This window comes from Ovis canadensis, chromosome 4, assembly GCF_042477335.2.
Source record: "Ovis canadensis isolate MfBH-ARS-UI-01 breed Bighorn chromosome 4, ARS-UI_OviCan_v2, whole genome shotgun sequence".
Classification (NCBI taxonomy): domain Eukaryota; kingdom Metazoa; phylum Chordata; class Mammalia; order Artiodactyla; family Bovidae; genus Ovis; species Ovis canadensis.
In genome coordinates, this window is record NC_091248.1 from 16,983,445 (window position 1) to 17,006,905 (window position 23,461).

The window sequence follows — 23,461 nt, forward strand, 5'->3', positions numbered from 1 at the left end:
CCACCAGGGAAGCCCTGTTTTTCCAGATCTCTGGTCAAATGGTACTTCCCTAAGATAGTATTCTGTGAACACTTCAGGCTTGCTTTACAATTTGTTTCAAGTTTTCATATCACCCTGCATCTTCATTTCATATTATTTAAGGAAGATGGTTTTTGAAAAGCATTTCCTTCTTCCATTAAAATTGTACCACAGAATTTTTGCATTATTTTCTCTATATTGTCATTAATGCTAAGCCCTGTGCCAGGCAAAAAAGAGTCAAAAGTCACAGAAAAATAGATTTATGTACACATACACAAAACTGGAAAAATAGATTTTCAACCTACTCAAAGATCAAAAAATATATTTAGAAAAAATCATTTTGAAAATTAAATATTTTTAAAATTGTACTTACATAATAAAATTTATGTTAACAACAGTTCTATTGAAGCATTGTTGATTGACATTGTTGTGTTAGTTTCAAGTACACACTAAAGTGATTGAGATATATATGTTTTCATATTATTTTCCATTATCATTTATTACAGGATATTGATAGATAAATAACAAGGTCTCCCTGTGCTGTATAAGAGGATCCTTTTTTAATCTATTTTACAAATCGAAGTGCATATTCACTAATCCCAAACTCTTAATTTATTTATCTCCTTTCCCTTTGCTATCCATGTTTAGTTTCTGTCTGTGAATGTTTCTGTTTTGTAAGTAACTTCATTTGTATCATTCTTTTTTCCCTTGTGGCTCAGCTGGTAAAGAATCCACCTGGAATGCGGGAGACCTGGGTTCAATCCCTGGGTTGGGAAGATCCCCTGGAGAAGGGAAAGGCTACCCACTCCAGTATTCTGGCCTAGAGAATTCCATGGACTGTATAGTCCATGAGGTTGCAAAGAGTCAGGCACGACTGAGCAAATTTCGCTTCACTTCTTTTAAATTCTTTTAGATTCCACACATAAGCAATATCATGAGATATATGTACTCTGTCTGACTCAGTTTACACATTTGACAATCCCTTAGGTCCATCCATATTTCTGCAAATGGCATTATTTCACTCTTTCTAATGGCTGGGTAGTATTTCAATATCACTTCAGTCACTCAGGCGTGTCCGACTCTTTGCGACCCCATGAATCACAGCATGCCAGGACTCCCTGTCCATCACTAACTCCCAGAGTCTACTCAAACTCATGTCCATCGAGTCAGTGATGCCATCCAGCCATCTCATCCTCGGTTGTCCCCTTCTCCTCCTGCCCCCAATCCCTCCCAACATCAGGGTCTTTTCCAATGAGTTAACTCTTTGCATGAAGTGGCCAAAGTATTGGAGTTTCAGCTTTAACATCAGTCCTTCCAATGAACACCCAGGACTGACCTCCTTTAGGATGGACTGACTGGACTTCCTTGCAGTCCAAGGGACTGTCAAGAGTCTTCTCCAGCACTACAGTTCAAAAGCATCAATTCTTCATTGCTTGGCTTTCTTCACAGTCCAGTTCTCACATCCATACATGATCACTGGAAAAACCATAGCCTTGATTAGACAGATCTTTGTTGGCAAAGTAATACCTCTGCTTTTTAATATGCTATCTAGGTTGGTCATAAATTTCCTTCCAAGGAGTAAGCGTCTTTCAATAGTGTATATATATATGTATATATATATATATAGTATATATATATATATATATGTATATATATATAGTGTATAGTGTATATATAGTGTATAGTGTATATATATGTATATATATGTAGTGTATATATATATGTATATATATATATAGTGTGTATATATATGTATATATATATATATATATATATATGCTTCCTAGTAGCTCAGTGGTAAAGAATCTGTCTGATGATGACAATGCAGGAGACATGGGTTTGATCCCTGATCCAGGGAGATTTCTTGGAGAAAGATATGGCAACCCATTCCAGTGTTCTTACCTGGGAAATCTCATGGACAGATTGACAGAACAACAATTATATATACATATATATATGTATGTATATATAATATATGTATATATATATATAATATATGTGTATATATATGTATGTATGTAAATATTCTAACAATGAAAGTTTAGGGTGTTTCTACGTCTTGTTCTGTATACAGTGCTGCGATGATCATTTGGGTGCATGTATCTTTTTAAATTAGAGTCTTCGTCTTTTCTGGACATATGCCCAAGTGTAGGATTGATGAATCATATAGCAATTTTATTTTTAATTTTATAAGGACACTCCATACTGTTCTTCATAGTGCCTGCATCAATTTGCATTCCCACTGATACTGTAGGAGGGTTCCCGTTCCCCGTATCTTCTCCAGAATTTATTATTTGTAGACTACTTCATGACGGTCATTTTGGCTTGGGTGAGGTGATATCGCACTGTCATTTTGATTTGCATGTCTGTAATAATTAGTGGTGTTGAGCATTTTTTCATGTACCTATTGGTCATCTGTATGTATTCTTTGGAGAAATATCTAATTAGGTCTTCTGCCTATTTTTGATTGGATTATTTTTATATTGAGTTGCATGAGTTATTTGTATATTTTGAAAATTAAGCCCTTGTTGGATACAAAATTTCCAAATAGTTTTTCCCCTTCTTGGCTTGTGTTTTTGATCTGTTTCATTTTCATAGTTTCCTTTGTTGTGCAAAATCCTATAAGATTGATTAGGTCTCATTTGTTTACTTTTATTTTTATTTATTTTTCCTTAGGAGACTGACCTAAAAAACATTGCTGTGATTTTTGTCAGAGAATATTTTGTCTCCATTTTCTTCTAGGAATTTTATGGTGTAATGTCTTATACTTAAGTCGTTAAGTCATTCTGACATTACTTTTGTGTGTGGTGTGAGGGGGCTTCCCATGTGGTGCTAGTGGTAAAGAATACACCTACCAATGCAGGAGATGCAAGTTTGATCCTCGAGTTGGGAAGATCCTATGGAGATGGGAATGACAACCCACTCTAGTATTTTTGCCTGGACAGAGTAGCCTAGAAAGCTATAGTCCACAGGGTTGCAAAGAGTCATACACAACAGACTAGCACACTCTCCCACATGGAGGTGAGCAAGTTTTCAAAGGTCATTGATTTATATGCATCTGTCAAATTTCATTTTAATGTAGTTATTTTAAATAATATTATAGTTAGCATGAAACCACCGATTCTACTGTCTTCACAATAACCATGCTGTCTCATCTCCGTTTATTGCTGCATCGGAGATGGTGACCATCTTATGTATCCATATTCTTCATCTCCTTGCTTCCCAAAAGTTAGCATACTTTTTACTTTATATTATTTTTAGATTTACATAGTATGTATACTAATTTTATATTGGCATAGCATTTTTAAAGATACACAGAAAGTTCCTGTGTAGTTTTGCTTATTATTAACATCTTGAATTAGAATGATCATTTGTACAATTAATGAACAGATATTCATATACTATGATTTCCACAAATCTATACCATGTTCAGATTTTCTCAGTTTTTACCCAGTGTCTTTTTTTCCTATTTAGTATCCTATCTAGGATGCCATATTGCATTTCCTCATCATGTCTCTGTTATTCCTTTAGGCTCTGACAGTTCTTCAGATTTCCCTTCTTTTGGATGGCTTTGATATTTTTGAGAAGTACTTGTATAGTCTTTTATAGAATGCACTTCAACTGGACTTTATGTGACATTTTTCTCATGATCCTACTGAGGTTGTAAGTTTTGAGAGGAAAATCTCAAAGTAAAGAGCTACCACATTAAATAATATCAAGTTATACTATCAATGTGACTAATCAGTATTGATCTTGACCTTAATCATCTGGCTTTCCACAGCCTAATCTTTAGAAGTACTTCACTATGCCCAGTACATGGTTAAGGTTCAGAAGTGATGCTCCATCTTCTTGAGGGGACAGTATCTGCATCAATTATTAGGCATTCTTCTGGATCAGAGACTTGCACTTTTCCCCTGGTTATTAATTTATATAGCATTAATCTTTATCAGCATAGACTCATGGATTTTTACTTATACTAAGCATGTAATCCAGTGTAACATTATTTTTTGCTCAAACTATTCCAGCTTTCATTATTACAAACAGTTTCATCTGGCTTCTTAGTCCCTATTTCATTCCCCAGTGCTGCATTTTGCAAAGTTAGTTTGTTTTGCACACTTCATTGTTTTGGGTGCTGTGAAATGCTCTAGGCTCATCACATGTATACCACCTCCAACTTGGGAATCAGTCATTCCTCCAAGGAATCCTGCTTCCTTTCACTGGCAAATGGTGTTTGGAAACCACCCTCCGGGTGCTGGAGTGCTTGTTGTCACTGGGATGCCACTCTTTGTAGGCTACATATATATTGCCATGCTAGTCAGAGTATATGTGCACATCTTTAAGTATTTCTGCATGGATCCACCTGTATGTTAAGCTAAATATAAGTTATTCCTGGTGTCTCCAACTCTAATCTATTAACTCATTGATTACTTTATACTTCTTTCTGTCATCTTTTACTCCAAGAGTGAAAAACTTGGTTGCAACCATCTGTCATCATTTACTTAATGATTCAATTCCAATACACCCAGGTTAGAAGCACTAATCCACACCCCATGGGAAACAATTTTATCTACCAGAGTAAAGGCTATATGCAGTTCATTTTGTTATCAAGCTTATATTATCTACCAATTTCTAAATTTCCTTAAGTCAGAAATGTGTCCTCCTATTCCTTCCAGTGAGGTTATTTTATGTGTTAATAATGCAGCTAGATTCTCTGTCACCTGCATTCATCCTAGTCTTGCCCAATCTTCCTACATGATTCTTTAAAGAAATTAATAACTTCAGATTTATTAATCTTGATGTAAGATTATATGAGGCTTGATGAGTGTACAGTGTCAGATAGCCACCATCAGAGTGTCACAGAAAGTGGTTTTACCACCCTAAAAATATTCTTGTGCTTCAATCCATTCTCTTTGGGAAACACTGGCACTATGGCTCTTTTTACCATTTTCCCTTTTCCAGAATGTCATATAAATGAAATCAGATAGTATATGGCCTTTCCAGAATGGTTTCTTTTACTTGAGAAAATGCAATTAAATTTCACTCATAGTTTTGCATGACTTGACAATTCATTCCTTTTTACCATTGAACAGTATTCCCTTTATTGATGCACGACAATTTGTTTATCTGTTCACCTGTTGAAGAGTAAACAGGTTGCTTCCAGTTTTTTTTTTTTTTGAGGACTATTAATAAAGTGTCTATAAACATTTTTCCTTGAGCAGCAGAAACTGTTGTATCAGTTAGTGAAATATGAAGGAGAATATGAATCTTATGAAAAGTGTGTATTTAGTTTTGAAAACAATCATCCATCCAAAGTGAACAAACCATTTTGTAGGAACACAGATATTAAATAAGATTTTCTATGGTCACAAAAACTTGTAAGTGATTGGTAGTGTCAGTTTAGATTTTAGCCATTCTAATAGTTATATAATAACTTATTTTAATTTTAATTGTATGTCCCTCATAAAAAAAAATACCTTGTGTTTCTTGCAACATTTTTCTGAAATGAATTTCTCTTAACCCAAAGAAATAAAAAGCCATGATGTGGACTTATGAAAATATCCTCTAATAATTGAAAAAATAATATACTGCACTCACAGTATAGAAGAAGGATATATTTGTGGGGCAATCATTCTTTAGGGGAAATAAAAAGTAATTTTAATCACTACCTACTTGATACATTCAAGTCATTTGTAGCAAAAGAGATTCCAGGAAAAAAAAAAAAAAGTTAAACATGATGAATACCTGACATATCAAAATGAAAGGAGGTTGGTTAAGAAGGGGATTGTAATGCAAAACTAGGAAGTCAAGAGATATCCAGAGTAACAGGAAAATTTGGCCTTGCAGTTAAAAATGAAACAAGCAAAGGCTAATATTGTATTGTCAAGAGAGTGCACTGGTCATAGCACACACTCCTTTCCAAAAAAACAACAAGCAACTCAATAGATAAACATCACCAGATGATCAATACTGAAAATAGATTGACTATATTATTTGTAGCCAAAGATGGAGAAGCTCTATACTGTTAGCAAAAAAAAAAAAAGACCTGGAACTGACTAAGGTTCAGATCATGAACTCCTTATTAGAAAATTCAGGCTTAAATTGAAGAAAGTAGGGAAAACCACTAGGCCATTCAGGTATGACCTAAATGAAACCCTTCATGATTTTACAGTTGAGGAAAAAAATACCTTTAAGGGATTATATCTGGTAGACAGAGTGCCTGAAGAACTATGCACGGAGGTCCATAAAACTGTACAGGATACAGTGACTAAAAACATCTCTAAGAAAAGGAAATTCAAAAAGCAAAGCAGTTGTTTGAGAAGACATTACACACGGCTGAGGAGAGAAGAGATGTGACAGCAAGGGAGAAAGGAAAAGATATACCCAACTGAATGCAGAGTTCCAGAGAATAGCAAAGAGAGATAAGAAGGCCTGACTAAATAAACAATGTGAAGAAATAGGGGAAAACAATGGAATGGAAAATACTACAGCTCATTTCAAGAAAACTAGACAGCAAGGGAGCATTTCATACAAGGATGGGCACAATAAAGAATAGAAATGGTAAAGACCTAACGGAAGCAGAAAGTATTATGAAGTGACAAGAATACACAGAACTATACCAAAAAAAGGTCTTAATGACCCAGATAGCCAGGATGATGTGTCACTCACCTAGAGCCTGATATTCTGAAATGTGAAGTCAAGTAGACCTTAGGAAGCATTACTATGAACAAAGCTTGTGGAGGTGACAAAATTCGAGCTGAGCTATTTAAAATTCTAAAAGATGATGCTGTGAAAGTGCTGCATTCAAAATGTCAGCATATTTGGAAAACTCAGTAGTGGTTAAAGAACTGGAAAAGACCAGTTTTCATTCTAATCCCAAAGAAGGGTCATGCCAAAGTATGTTCAAACTACCATGCAATATGCTCCAAGTCTTTCAAGGCAAGCTTCAACAATCTGTGAACCAAGAACTCCCGGATGTACAATCTGGGTTCAGAAAAGGCAGAGGAACTAGAGATTAAATTGCCAACATTTTTTGGATCGTGGAGAAAACAAGGGAATTCCAGAAAAACATCTACTTCTGCCTCATTGACTATGCTAAAGTCAATGTGTGGATTATGACAAACTGTTAAAAATTCTTAAAGAAATGGGAATACCAGACCACCTTACCTGTCTCCTGATAAATCTGTATGCTGATAAATACGAAACAGTTTGAACCAGACATGGAACAAAGGAGTGGTTCCAAATTGGGAAGGAATATGACAAGGCTGTATATTGTCACCGTGCTTATTTAACTTATATGTAGAACACATTATGTGAAATACTGAACTAGATTAATCACAAGCTGGAATTAAGATATGTGGGAGAAACATCAGCAACCTCATATATGCAGATGATACCACTTTAAAGGCAGAAAATGAAGAGGGACTAAAGAACCTCTTGATGAAGCTGAAAGAGGAGAGTGAAAAAGCTGACTTAAAATTAAACATTCAAAAAACTTATATCAAGGCAACTGACATAATGAGAGGAATAAATAGAAAAGGAAACACTTGATGACAAATACAAAAGGAAACAGTGGAAGCAGAGACAGATTTTATTTTCCTAGACTCTAAAATCACTGTGGACAGTGCTGCAGTCATGAAATTAAGACACTTGCTCCTTGAACGGAAAGCTATGACAAACCTAGACAGCATATTAAAAAAGCAGAGACAATATATTGTCAATAAGGTCTGTATAGTGAAAGCCATGGTTTTTCCAGTAGTCTTGTATGGATGTGAGATTTGGACCATAAAGAAGTACCAAAGTGAGATTTGGTATCAAAGAGTACCAAAAGATTGATATTTTCAAATTGTGATGCTCAAGAAGACTCTTGAGAGTCACATAGACTGTAATATGATCAAACCAGTCAACCCTAAAGGAAATCAACCCTGAACATTCATTGGAAGGACTGATGCTGAAGCTGATGCTCCAATATTTTGGCCACCTGATGTGAAGAGCTGACTTATTGAAAAGACCCTGATGGTGGGAAAGCTTGAGGGCAGGAGGAGAAGGGGTCGACAGAGAAAGAGATGGTTGGATGGCATCACTGACTCATTGGACATGAGTCTGAGCAATCTCTGGGAGATAGTGAAGGACAGGGAAGCCTTGCATGCTGGAGTATTTGGGGTTGAAAAGAATCAGACGCGACTTAGCAACTAGACAACAACAACAATAGAATGATTCAGTACTTCAATATATTTGCATGTATAATTTGACTTAAAGATAAACAAACAGCTCAGAAAAAAAAAAAAATCCAGGGCAGTGTTTCTCAGTCTCAGAGGCACTGGCATTTGGGACCAGATGATTCTTTGTGTGAGCTGTCCTGTGCCCTGTATGGTGTTTTACAACTTTTACCCATCAGTTGCAAGTAATCTCTTCAACTCACTCCATCAACCCAATTAGAGACTTTCCCTGGGGTTGGAGCAGTTGGGGAGGGGAGTAGCAAAAAGTGCCTCTAATTGGAGACCACTGATCTACATTAATTTCTAGTAGAGTCAACTAACCAAATGAAACCCATTATCATTTGGTTCATGAGAAGGAGAAGTAATGGCATATTTAATGTTTATGAAATTCACTTTTAATTAGTCAATATATTGATATACCAGTGAAGGTCAAGTTATAGGCCATTAGATCATGGATGTCTGAAACTCTCCAGGAGAAAGATTGGCCTTTTGCAAGGGTTTTTAGCCACAAACCAAAATGAAACCCATTGGACTTATTTGCAAATAGTATATGGGAAACTGTAGATACTGGGAAGAAAAAAATATATTTATAGAAATCTATACTCAATTGCATAAATGTACACTCTGGTGATGATATCATCTTAAGAGTCTTATGAGCTATAAAAATTATTGCTATCATTACCAAGGAATGTCTTATCAAGAAGAGAAAGATAGCATTGAAACTTGGTGTGTTCAAAAATACATACTGGTGGAACATTACTTTTCTAGGAAATCTGGAGGAAATGAAAATGAATTAGTGAGTGGGAAGTGTCATAAATCTCACTCTCCAGAACTCCTGGGCTGATAGCATCCATCTCCACAGCAACTGGCCATTCGTTAATCTGCAGAATCTTCCTCATTAAGTTTCTTTTCATGTTTTCAACATTCACCTGTTTGCCTTTCAGATTCTGAAAGAAATTGTCTCTTGTCTTGAGTTTGGTACTTTGTCAGCCTCCGCTTCCTGCACCTCTACTGGCCAGTCCAGTGGAAACCTAATATACCTGCTTTTTCTCCTGAAGGACATGTTCACGCCTCAAAACTCAATCACTATAATCAATTACTTGGCTGACTGCCAATACTGTTTTTGTTGTCAGATGCTTTACAATTGTTAGTTGAAACCATAAGTCACTCTACTGTAGTTGCATGAAGAACTGACTCACTGGAAACAACAACAACAACAACAACAACAACAACAACAACAACAACAACAACACAAAACAAAAACCTGATGTTGGGAAGCCAAAAAGAGAGGGGGCAGCAGAGGGTGACATATTTAGATAGTGTTATGGATTCAATGGACATGAATTTGAGCTAACTCTGGGCAATAATGAAGGGCAGAAAAGCCTGGTGTGCTGCAGTTCATGGAGTCGTAAAGAGCCAAAAAATTGTAAAATACTGAACAAAGAAACAAAAACAATAGCAGAGTGGGCTTTGTTGCCTTGGAAAATAGAAATCAGGTTGGTATATTGAGAATGTTATTAGGAAATTGGAAGATATAACTCCTAACATTTAGAAGAAGAAAGCAGCAAGGTGAAGATGAAAATATAGAGGAAAACCACTTCTAACTACAGTCACCAAAGACAGGAAAATAATAGAATGACTTATGACAAACTAGCCCACCTTCATCATGTAGTAAATCAAGCCATGTCTGCAGATAGAAATCACTTCCAAAATACCAAGAAACTTCTCTTGTGGGGGATTCTCTATGTATCCACATAAAAGTACATTCACTTCCCCTCAGAGTCTTACTAAGTGCTGTCTCATTACCTTGAGCTGAAATTTCATCCTTGTTAATTTTAGCAGGAAGAATTATAGTGAGTTTTGTCACTACTCTAATAAAATTTTATCAATTAAAAAACAGGGAAAACCTTACAAAAGTGATAATCATTCAAATGAATATATGCTCAGTTTGTCATGTAGTGACCATTTCCTGAACCTGCCAAACTAGAAGGAGGACCGTTGATGGTACATAGTCTTTGGTACATCAGGGCAAGGAAGTTAGAGAAGACTGGGTGATCCAAGTTTAGCCTCAGCTCAAAACTGTGTTTGATAATCTTTTGTGTGTGTGTGTGAGGGGGGTGTAAAGTGGGTAGTTTACACTAAAATAAGCTCCTATATCTTTAAAAGAATCGGAAACTTAAGATATTAAAAAGAAAAGTCAAACCTGGTCTGTGTTCTCACTCCATTTAAAAAGACCATACCAGATGTGAAAGTAATTTGAACCCATTATTTTACTTTTTAAGGTCTCTGGCCATCTTGTATTCAAACTGCACTTAAAGAAAACAAAATTAACAATAATACAGAAAAATGCCCTTTTCTGTATGTAAAGTAAAAGCTGAACATGTGAGAGCTTAGACACTTGTGTAAAGAGTATGTCCCTAAAACAATCTGAAGATCACAGAAACATAGCTTCTCTACTCTCTCTCTCCATGTCAATATGCAAAATAAAATGTTTAGGTTCATTTAGATATAGCACATATTTCGATTTTTTTTCCACAGGATAATCTATCTCTCATAGGAAACTTAGTTATAGTGAATGAGTCTCTGATATTGTAATGTATAAATACCACTCCCAGTATGTATTTATAATGTGTCTTGGGATGAAGAAAGTCACTGTATGCCTAAAATCAGCAATGAGAAAGTGGTATAATTTTTCAACAGATGTTTTCAAAAAATTCTTAAACACTTGTTTTATTCAAGGAAAAATATAATAGGTTTCATAATTAATTTCTATATTTAACTCATGGACTGTTAAAAAATAATGTAATGTACTTTATGATAAATTTTATGGTATTCATTTGTCCTTTAGATTTCAAATGTTTGCGTCAGTTCTGAGAACTTGCATACAAATGACGAAGTGTATGAACTGGAAGCTCTGGTCACATCCTTTCCTTGTACCACCTTGAGAGCAAGCAGTGCCACTGAAGCTTTGCTATTCACTCATTGCACTCTTTGCAGATTTCCAAGACCCTCCACTGCTTTGGGCAAACTATAAGCAAAATGTACACTACATGATACCATCGTCAACCAATTTCCAACTCAAATGCCAATTTTTGCCCTCATACTATAACATTAGTGATTCAAATAAGGAGCTTAGACACATTTAAACACCAGGGTAAAAGCTTCCATTTTCCTAGTTTCTTTTTTTTTTTTTAATAATATATGAATGTCGAGAATATTTGCTTTGGGGATCAATTTTCATTTCAATATTTAGAAAAAGTCATGAAGAAAATATTAAAGAAGAATCTCCATTGATGAGTAATCAAAAATCGTGGAGATCAGCAGGAAAGTAAGAAATGGACACAGGTGGATGTTAGAATATTTTAGCTGATAATGGCAATCAGCAGTTTTCAGAAAGTATGTTTCATGTAGCAAGAAAGAGATGGGCAGCAAAAAATGACTTGAGAAATTGCCAGCTGTGATAAGTATGATTAGCATTGACACACTCTTATTATAACATCTGTGACATGTATATTCACCAAAAAAAAAAAAAAAGAAAAAAAATCCTTTGGAAAACAGAGTTCTAAACATCTATACATGATTATATTTCTAGCAAACTGGCAATTAGCACTTTAAAGAGAGTTGTTTAATAATAAATAAAACTTACAATTAAATTTTAAAAAGATCAATGATATATAATAAAAAAATAAATAATAATAGAAAATATCACCAACTTAACATGGCATTCATTTTTACTGTTATAATAATTACCTTATTTACATATATTTAAAATTAGTGTTAATTGTTCCGATTAAACATTTTACTATTTACTTGAAGGGTTGGAGACTTATGAACAGTCTCTGTTACACTGAAGATGCCACTTTTGGTTGGTGAAATAGGTCTCTTTAAACATTTTCAAAAATGATGAAATAAAAGCAGTAATCTGTTTGTCAAAGACAATTGCTTTCCTATCACAGATGAAATTTTCACATTTAAAGAAAACAATAACAGCAGAACATTCAAAAGCAAAAACAAACATGTTGACAGCCAAAATTCTCTTAATATAGAATCAGTATAACTGTGCTTAAGTAGATGAAATATATCATTCTGGTAGGTTATTTTTCAATATGATATAAATTAAATTTTTGGCTCTAGGAGTGGGAGACATTTAAAACAGAGCAGTAAATTAATAATAAAGACTCTGATTATTAGGCTTGGACCAAATATCAAATAGAGGAAAACTGAGAATGACAAGTGAGCCCTCCCCTGGATGGAGAAAACTGCGTGTTTTATCCATGGAATAAATGTGTAAACATAGGTAAAGTAGTTGTCGAAGAAACTCACAGATAGTGTTGATTTAAGCTGAAACAAATAGGTCAAGTCCATGATGGGTCTAGGAGGTAGAAAGTGTGGGGATCAGAGTGATAAACAGGTCACTTAGTTTCAGCTCTGGATTAAAGGCTCGGTCAACTGATAGTTGCAAAAGTCACTTCCACAAAGCAAACCAGTATTCCTTTTTTGTGTCTTCTGGAGCCCAGCAACCAATGATAGGCATGATTTAACAAATGGTTGAATTGGACAGGACTTAAGAAAGCTCTTCAGTTACATCTTTGGTTTCACATCTGTGGCCATCATAATTAAAGATGATAACAGTGATTGTCCTTATCCCAGCGCTGCCCATGTTTCTTCAACAAATTCCTGTTGGCTCCCGATATAGATTTGCTGGAGAGTGTATTGCAGGCATTGAAAGTGATTATCCAAATTGCTTACTAATTACATATAACTCTGGATATAATATGTTGACACAGTATTTGGTATTTCAAACACTCACTTGTGGGATTGATCTAGAGGAGACATATTGCATCTTATTGTATGGCAGTCAAGAATTTACACAAAGATGAACCCACTTCTTTTATGAAGCCAGCTTGCATCTATGAAAGTGCACACCTAAAGATAAGTATTATTGACTCAGAACAGTTGTGATTTTACACGTGATTTTTCACAAAGATTCTACCATGTATTCAACTATATGTGTGCATGTGTGCTAAGTTGTTTCTGTTGTGTCCAACTCTTTGTGACCCTATGGACTATAGTCCACCAGGCTCCCCTGTCCATGGGATCTCCAGGCAAGAATACTGGAGTTGGCAAGCCTTCCTCCCTGGAATCTTTCTGACTCAGGGATTGGACCCACGTGTCTTATGTCTCCAGCATTGGCAGGTGGGTTCTTTACCACTAGCGCCCCCTGTATATTCCTCCACTAACGGTATGAAAGCTACTATTGCAAGATACTAAGCCAATCATCTGAGGAAATAAGTTGATAGAAATAGTGATTTATTTACATAACTATACTAAGATTCGTAGAAAAATTGGATAATTTTCCTTTATTTTAATTCAGTGTTCACTTATTGTGTACCTACTCCGTGAAAAGTGGTGTGTTAGTCACTGAGATAATAAAACAAAATATGTTATTAAAGTAAGTGTCAATAAAATCAGAAAAATGGACAGATTTAGGAACTAGTAATAAAATTAAAATGATATTTTGTTAGAACAACAGAAACTACCTGCCAAAACACCATACATGTAGTCAGTATCAGGGAAACAAAAGCTTTAATACTTGCAATTAGGGGAAGTAATATTTAAAATATCTAACCACTCCTACAGCAGAGATATCATCAAACAAAAGGTTTCAATGTGGACTCCTCTAAGCCCATGTCAGATGTTAACACTTTAGTTCCCAAAGTAGTTTGTATATAGAGGTCCTGGGCAACTAGAGTGTCAGGACCCCTCAAGCAGAAGTATTCAGTGTATTAACAGCTGATATATCTGGGTATAAGCCTGACTGATCTGATTCATTATAATTCCCATTTTTCATTTTTCATATGATGATGACTTAGGGCTTAAGGAAAGTGTTATTTCCCCATAGTCACAGAGCTGAGAAATATGGGATCTAAAATTTAAATAACACTCTTCAATTCCCAAATCTCCCCTCTGAATCTGTCCTCCATATATGTTACAATAATTGAACAGTCTTAGGATTATAGGGAGGGTAAATCAGCTTGTCTGACTGAAGGGATTTTAGGATGCTGCAGAAAAGCAAGACTTTGGCTGATCCTTAAAGGGGGGATCAGATTTCAACACACATTTATATCCAGGATGTAACTGACGGAAGACATGTAAGTACATTCATTTTCCGCAGGTTTAATCATTCAAAGCTTTGGGAGAGTGATGTATTTTTTTTTAAATTTATGCCTCTGCCATGATTAAAAGAAGTTCTTTTTAGTACTTAATCTTGAATTAAATCAGTTTCTCAGTTTTCAAGGGGCAATTAATTTGATGCTTTGGTTTGAACTCCTTTAGCCTGTTAACCTCAATCTTTAGACTATTTGAAAGTTTCTAAAATGACCAAATCTCTGAAAAAGTATAAAACGGATCTTTTTTTTTTTTCAATTAAATTCAGTAAAATCCAGAATGTTGGGACTGGGGATAAGATGGACAAGGAGGTATTGACCTGAGGGATGAATCTGTTTCATCTTCGACACTGCTCTGTTTAAAATGTGGCTTTTCCCACACCCTGGCTGGGCTTCTTGAATTTTTCAGTCCCCAAGCCAGTTTGCAGGCCTAACTCCACAGTGCTTTGGGGTTGGTGAGATTTTCTGTCTTAAAAATACTTCTTATTTGTTATTTTTGCTTCTTTCTGTTCCTAGCATCTCCAGGGCCTGCAGTGCTCTGGGGACTGCAATGTAAGGTCTGTCAAAAGCACTAAACAAATCTGTAATAGCATGGATGATAACACTATGTGTTATCAATGCTGTTTCTCTATTTGTATTAAACTGAGAAGTGATGAAGTCCCTCTGTGTTCCAGAGATCTCTTAAACAGGGAGGAAATTTAAGGGATTTGTGAGATCTGGAATGGAGGAATTTGTAAGATTACTCACCTCCAGGGGGATTCCCATTTAGATGAAGACACCTGGGAGTTGCCCGCTTGTGCTAGTATGTCCCCTAGTCTAGCCAAGACCATTTCAATACCATTGTCAGGCTTACTGGTAATCTCTAAAGACTAGTTCTACTAGAAATCAATTTTCACTAGGGAAAATTTTGAGGAATTACACTTTCAGTCCTTGAATATTCCATTTAACCTTAGGACAAATTTCACTGATGTCCCAGTGTTCCTGAGCTTCCCAGGTAGCCTGGCTGCCAATACAGGAGTTACAAGAGATGCATGTTCAACCCCTGGGTTGGGAAGATCCCCTGGAGAGGGGTATGGCAACCCACTCCAATATTCTTGCCTGAAAAATCCTATGGACTGATGGGCTACCATTCATGGGGTTGCAAAGTGTCAGACATGACTGAAGTGAATTAGGACCTATACACCCAATGTTCTCAGCAACAAATCCCAAATAAGAAAACTCCATCTAGAAGACTGAGATGGATTCACATGTGTATTTGCTGTAGAAATAAATAATGAAAGAAAGAAAAAGTTACTATAGATTCATTTGACAAAAAAAAGTGAAGGAGTAGCTTACAAAGATCAAAAGTATGCTTGGTAAATGTGCTGATGTCAATAATTATATAGTATTTTGTGTCTGTCTCAGATTCATTCACAACCATAGTGTCTACTATATAGATACCAATTAGTAATTTAAAGCTAAATTAAACTTATAATATTTGCATGAATTTATACATGCAAGAGAAATGCCAGCAGAGCAAGAAAAACTAGAGTCAGGGGAAAGAGAAAATGAATTCAGCAGTAAAATGTTATTAATTAAATGTGCAAGGCCATAAAGAATATACAAGCCACTGATAAGAAAACCATGGAGCAGTGAGTGAAAAGAATTGGAATCATAAATTTTATGTACTTAGATACACATGAGGTTTCTTACACCCCTCCCAACACTAAACTCAATCTCTTGGGAGTGAAGGGAGAACGTGGTGTGAGAGAGTGAATCAGGATTAAAAACACTGAAAGATGGAATAATGTTTTGAAAATGGTTTAGCGCAAATATGTACAAGTGTTTCTACTGGATAGTTTCATATAGATTTTGCATTCTACCTCACAGCCAACAATCTCAATCTGTGTTTATCTTATCTTCTTTCTCTAAACTGACTTTCTTATCAACACAACCACCAGTTTTCTAGTCACTATGGAGTAAGCATAGAGGAGCATTATTGCATTTGATCTTTTTGGTAGTCAAATAAGTAGAAAATTGTCATCCCATTTCACAGAAAGGCAGTTGAAGTTTACAAAGGTTTAAAAAGTACAGCTTCACCCCTGGTTCCACCACTCCCCAAGGCTGTGCCATTAACTTGCACATTACAATTGGTATTTTTCTTGTGGCCCAAAGGAATTTTCTTGTTACTAATTCTTAGTATGCCTTTGATGTTGCTTGTTTTGTCAGTTATTTGTGCCTTTCTCATTTTTATGATCATGAGCTTCTTGAAAGTAGAAAAATGGCTATATTTTAATTGTCTTTGGAAAATCCTTAGCAAGAGGGATTAGAGCAGGGCATATATTAGGCATTGATATTCATTGATGAATGAACAATGTAAACATATTTTTGTAAAAATTTTTGTAGACTTTGTTAATCGAGAAGTGAAAACCAGATTTATTTAAATTTGCCAGACTCAATGATCAATTAAATCAAAGAGAATCAATAGTTAAAAGTTAGAGATTACCTAGTAATTTGTACTGATCTTATGCATTTTTTTCAGAATAGACCAGAGAGGTCCTTGTCTGTCTAATAAATGCATTGTCTAATGGCAGTGACGTGTACGAGACAAAAGAGGCTGTATCTAATACCTCAGTTTCCATTCTCACAACTCAGGGCTTCAGAGGGGTTTGTACAGAACAGGATTTTTGGTAAACACAACCTTCTTATTATGACATATCCATTGCTTCCAAACTCTCAGCTAGTGACAGTTGGAGCTCTAGGACAAATCAGTTCAGTTTAGTTTAGTCGCTCAGTTCTGTCTGACTCTTTGCAAGCCCATGGAGGGCAGCACAAAAGGCTTCCCCGCCCGTAATCAACTCCCGGAGCCCGCTCAAACTCATGTCCATTGAGTTAATAATGAAATCCAGCCATCTTATCCTCTGTCGTTCCCTTCTCCTCCTACCTTTAATCTTTCCCAGCATCAGGGTCTTTTCCAATGAGTCAGCTCTTCATATATGGTGAGCGAGGTATTGGAGCTTCAGCTTCAGCATTAGTCCTTTCAATGGATACTCAGGACTGATTTTCTTTAGGACTGGCTGGTTTGACCTTCTTTCAGTTCAACGGAATCTCCAGAGTCTCTCCAACGCCACAGTTCAAATGTATTAATACTTTAGCACTCAGCTTTCTTTATGGTTCAACTCTCTCATCCATACATGACTACTGGAAAAACCATAGATTTGACTAAATGGACTTTTGTTGGCAAAGTAATGTCTCTGCTTTTTAATAGGCTGTCTAGGTTTATTATAGCTTCCCATTCAAAGAGCAAGTGTCCTTTAATTTCATGGCTGCAGTCACCATCTGCAGTGATTTTGGAGCCTCCAAAAATAAAGTCTGTCACTGTTTCCTTTGTTTCCCCATCTGTTTGCCAGGAGATGATGGGACTGGCTGACATGATCTTAGTTTTGTTTTGTTTTGTTTTGTTTTGTTTTGTTTTTTCAATAATGAGTTTTAAGTCAGCTTTTTAATTCTCCTCTTTCGCTTTCATCAAAAGGTTCTTTAGTTTCTCTTCACTTCTGTATTAAGAGTGGTGTCATCTCCATATCTGAGCTTAATGCTGCTTCTCCCCGGAATCTTGATTCTAGCTTGTGCTTCATCCAGCATGCCATTTCACATGAAGTACTATGCATATAAATTAATAAGCAGGGTGACAATATACTCTTCTCCAAATTTCAAACCACTCCATTGTTCCATGTCCAGATCTAACTGTTGCTTTTTGACCTGCATACAGATTTCTCAGGAAGAATGTAGGGTGGCCTGGTATTCTAATCTCTTTAAGAATTTTCCATAGTTTGTTATGATCCACACAGTCAAAGGTTTTAGTGCAGTCAATGAAGTAGAAGTACAAGCTCTTCTGAAATTCTCTTACTTTTTCTATGATCCAACATATGTTGGCAATTTAATCCCTGGTTCCTCTGCCTTTTCTAAATAGAAGTTGAACATCTGGAAGTTCTCAGTTCATGCACTGTTGAAGCCTAGCTTGGAGAATTTTGAGCATTAATTTGCTAGTGTGTGAAATGAGTGCAATTGTGCAGTAATTTGAGCATTCTTTCATTGCATTCCTTTGGGATTGGAATGAAATATGACCTTTTCCAGACCTGTCACCACTGCTGAGTTTTCCAAATTTACTGGCCTATTGAGTGCAACACTGTCACAGCATCATCTTTTAAAATTTGAAATAGCTCAAGTGGAATTTCATCACCTCCTCTAGTTTTGTTCATAGTGATGCTTCCTAAGGCCCACTTGACTTTGCACTCCAGGATGTCTGGCTCTAGATGAGTAGTCTCACCATCATGGTTATCTGGGTCATGAAGATCATTTTTGTATAGTTCTTCTGTGTATCCTTACCATCTCTTCTTAATATTTTCTGCTTCTGTTAAGTTCATAGCATTTCTGACCTTTATTGAGCCCATCTATGCCTGTAATATTCCCTTGGTGTCTCTAATCTTCTTGAAGAGATCTCTAGTCTTTTCCAGTCTATTTCTTTCATATATTTCTTTGCACGTATCCTTTAAGAATGCTTTATTATCTCTCCTTACTATTCTTTGGAACTCTGCAGTTAAATGGGTATATCTTTGTCTTTTACCTTTGCCTTTCACCTTTCTTCTTTACTCAGCTATTTGTAAGGCGTCCTCAGACAACCATTTTGAGTTTTTGCATTTCTTTTTTTAAGGGTATGTTTTTAAAATTAATTTATTTTAATTGGAGGCTAATACTTTACAATAGTATAGTGATTGTTGCTATTCATGGCGTGAATCAGCCATGGGTGTACATGTGTTTCCCATCCTGAACCCCCATCCTAGGTCCCTTCCCATTCCATTTCTCAGGGTCATCCCAGTGTACCACCTCTGAGCACCCTATCTCCAGCATTGAAGCTGGATGGGCGATATATTTCACATATGGTAATATACATGTTTCAATGTTATTCTCTCAAATCAACTCACCCTCACCTTCTCCCACAGAGTCCAAAAGTCTGTTCTTTACATCTGTGTCTCTTTTGCTGTCTCACATATAGGTTTGATCATTGTTGCCATCTTTCAAAATTCCATTTTATGCATTAATATACTATATTGTTATTTTTCTTTCTGACTTAATTCACTCTGTATCATAGGATCCAGTTCCATCCAACTCATTAGAGCTTATTCAAATGCATTTTTTTAAAATATCTGCGTAACATTCCATTGTCTGTATTTACCACAGCTTTCATATCCATTTGTCTGCTGATGGGCATCTAAGTTGATTCCATGTACTAGCTATTGTAAACTGTGCTGTGATGAACATTGGTGTTCATGTGTCTCTTTCATTTCTGGTTTCCTCAGTGTGTATGCCCAGAAGTGGGATTGCTGTGTTGTATGGGAGTTCTTTATCGAGCCCATCTTTGCATGAAATGTTCCTTTGGTATCTCTAATTTTATTGAAGAGATCTCTAGTCTTTTCCATTCTGTCACGTTCCTCTGTTTCTTGGCATTGGTCACTGAGGAAGGCTTTCTTATCTCTTCTTGCTATTCTTTGGAACTATGCATTCGGATGCTTATATCTTTCCTTTTCTCCTTGGCTTTTCATCCTTCTTCCTTTCACAGCTATTTGTAAGATATCCCTAGACAGCCATTTTGCTTTTTTGCATTTATTTTCCATAGGGATGGTCTTGATCCCTGTTTCCTGTACAATGTCACGAACCTCCATCCATAGTTCATCAGGCACTCTATCTGTCAGATCTAGTCCCTTAAATCTATTTCTCGCTTCCACTGTATAATCATAACAGATTTAACTTAGGTCATACCTCAATGGTCTAGTGGTTGTCCCTACTTTCTTAATCTCAGTCTGAATTTGGCAATAAGGAATTCAAGATCTGAGCCATAGTCAGCTCTCAGTCTTGTTTTTTGCTGACTGTATAGGGCTTGTCCATCTTTGGCTGCAAAAAATATAATCAATCTGACTTTGGTATTGACCATCTGGTAATGTCCATATATAGAGTCTTCTCCTGTATTGTAGGAAGAGGGTGTTTGCTATGACCAGTTCATTCTCTTGGCAAAACTCTATTAGCCTTTGCCCTGCTTCATTCTGTATCCCAAGGCCAAATTTGCCTGTTACTCCAGGTGTTTCTTAACTTCCTACTTTTGGATTCCAGTCCCCTATAATGAAAAGGATATCTTTTTGGGGTGTTAGTTCTTAAAGGGCTCGTATGTCTTCATAAAATCCTTCAACTTCAGCTTCTTCAGCATTACTGGTTGTTGCACAGATTTGGATTACTGTGATATTGAATGGTATGCCTTGGAAATGAAGAGATCATTTTGTTGTTTTTGAGATTGCATTGAAGTACTGCATTTTGGGCTCTTTTGTTGACCATGATGGCTACTCCATTTCTTCTGAGGGTTTCCTGCCCACACTAGTAGATATAATGGTCATCTGAGTTAAATTCACCCATTCCAGTCCATGTTAGTTCGCTGATTCCCAGAATGTTGCCATCCCTTGTTTGACCAGTTCCAATTTGCCTTGAATCATGGACCTGACATCCCAGGTTCCTATGCAATATTACTTTTTACAGCATTGGACCTTGCTTCTGTCACCAGTCACATCCACAGCTGGGTATTGTTTTTTGCTTTGGCTCCATTCCTTCATTCTTTCTGGAGTTATTTCTCCACTGATCTCCAGTAGCATATTGGGCACCTACTGACCTGGGGAGTTCCTCTTTCAGTATCCTATCATTTTGGCTTTTCATACTGCTCATGGGGTTCTCAAGAGAAGAATAGTGTAGTGGTTTGCCATTCCCTTCTCCAGTGGACCACATTCTGTCATAGATGGATTCGATAAAGGACATAAATGATATGGACGTAACAGAAACAAAATATATTAAGAAGATCTGGCAAGAATACATAGAAGAACTGTATTGAAAAGACCTTTTCGACCAATATAATCACGATGGTGTGATCACTCACCTAGAGCCAGACATCCTGGAATGTGAAGTCAAGTGGGCCTTAGAAAGCATCACTACGAACAAAGCTAGTGGAGGTGATGGAATTCCAGTTTAAGCTATTTCAAATCCTGAAAGATGATGCTGTGAAAGCACTTCACTCAATATGCCACCAAATTTGGAAAACTTAGCAGTGGCCATAGGACTCGAAAAGGTCAGTTTTCATTACAGTCCCAAAGAAAGGCAATGCCAAAGAATGCTCAGACTACCACACAAATGCACTCCTCACACATGCCAGTAAAGTAATGCTCAAAATTCTGCAAGCCAGGCTTCAGCAATATGTCAACTGTGAACTTTGAGATGTTCAAGCTGGTTTTAGAAAAGGCAGAGGAACCAGACATCAAATTGCCAACATCCACTGGATCATGGAAAAAGCAAGAGAGTTCCCGAAAAGCATCTGTTTATGTTTTATTGACTTTGCCAAATCCTTTGACTGTGTGCATCACAGTAAACTGCGGAAATTTCTGAAAGAGATGGGAATACAAGACCACCTGACCTGCTTCTTGAGAAACCTATATGCAGGTCAGGAAGCAACAGTTAGAGCTGGACATGGAATAACGGACTGGTTCCAAATAAGAAAGGGAGTACATCAAGGCTGTATATTGTCACCCTGCTTATTTAACTTATATGCAGAATACATCATGAGAAACACTGGGCTGGAAGAATCACAAACTTGAATCAAGATTGCTGACAGAAATAATATCATCAGATATGCAGATGGCCCCACCCTTGTGGCAGAACGTGAAGAGGAACTAAAAAGCCTGTTAATAAAAGTGAAAGAGGAGAGTGTAAAGGTTGGCTTAAAGCTCAACATTCAGAAAACTAAGATCATGGCATCTGGTCTCATCACTTCATGGGAAATAGATGGGGAAACAGTGGAAACAGTGTCAGACTTTATATTTTGGGGCTCCAAAATCAGTGCAGATGTTGACTGCAACAATGAAATTAAAAGACACTTACTTTTAAGTAAGGAAGGAAAGTTATGACCAAACTAGATAGAATATTCAAAAGCAAAGACATTACTTTGTCAACAAAGGTCCATCTAGTCAAGGCTATGGTTTTCCAGTAGTCATGTATGGATGTGAGAGTTGGACTGTGAAGAAAGCTGAACGCCAAAGAATTGGTGCTTTTGAACTGTGGTGTCGGAGAAGACTCTTGAGAGTCCCTTGGACTGCGAGGAGATCCAACCTGTCCATTCTAAAGGACATCAGTCTTGGGTATTCTTTGGAAGGAATGATGCTGAAGCTGAAACTCCAGTACTTTGGCCACCTCGTGCGAAAAGTTGACTCATTGGAAAACTCTGATGCTTTGAGGGATTGGGGGCAGGAGGAGAATGGGACGACAGAGGATGAGATGGCTGGATGGAATCGCCAACTCGATGGTCGTGACTTGAGTGAACTCCAGGAGTTGGTGATGGTCAGGTAGGCGTGGCCTGCTGCAATTTATGGGGTCACAAAGAGTTGGACAGGACTGAGAGACTGAACTGAACTAAACTGATGGGAGTTCTGTTTCCAGTTTTAAAGAAATCTCCAGACTGTTTTCCATTGTGACTGTACTAGTTCACATTCCCACCAACAGTGTAAGATGGTTCCCTTTTATCCGCACTGTCTGCAGCATTTACTGTTTGTAAACTTTTCATAGCAGCCATTCTGACTGGTGTCAGATGGAACCTCACTGTGGTTTTGATTTGCATGTCTCTGACAATGAGTGATGTTGAGCATCTTTTCATGTGTTTGTTAACGTTCTGTATGTCTTTTTTTTTTTTTTTGAGAAATGTTTGTTTAGTTCTTTGGCCCCCCTTTTTTTTTTTTGATTGGGTATTTTGTTTTCCTAGAATTGAGCTGCATGTGCTTCTTGTATATTTTTTAGATTGATTTGGTGTCAGATACTTCCTTTGTTATTACTTTCTCCCATTATGAAAGGCTTTCTTTTCACCTTGCTTATAAATTATTTTATTGTGCCAAAGCTTTTAAGTTTAATTAGGTCCCACTAGTTTATTTTTACTTTTATTTCCATTACTTTGGGAGGTGGACCAAAGAGGATCATGCTGTGATTTATGTGAGAGAGTGCTTT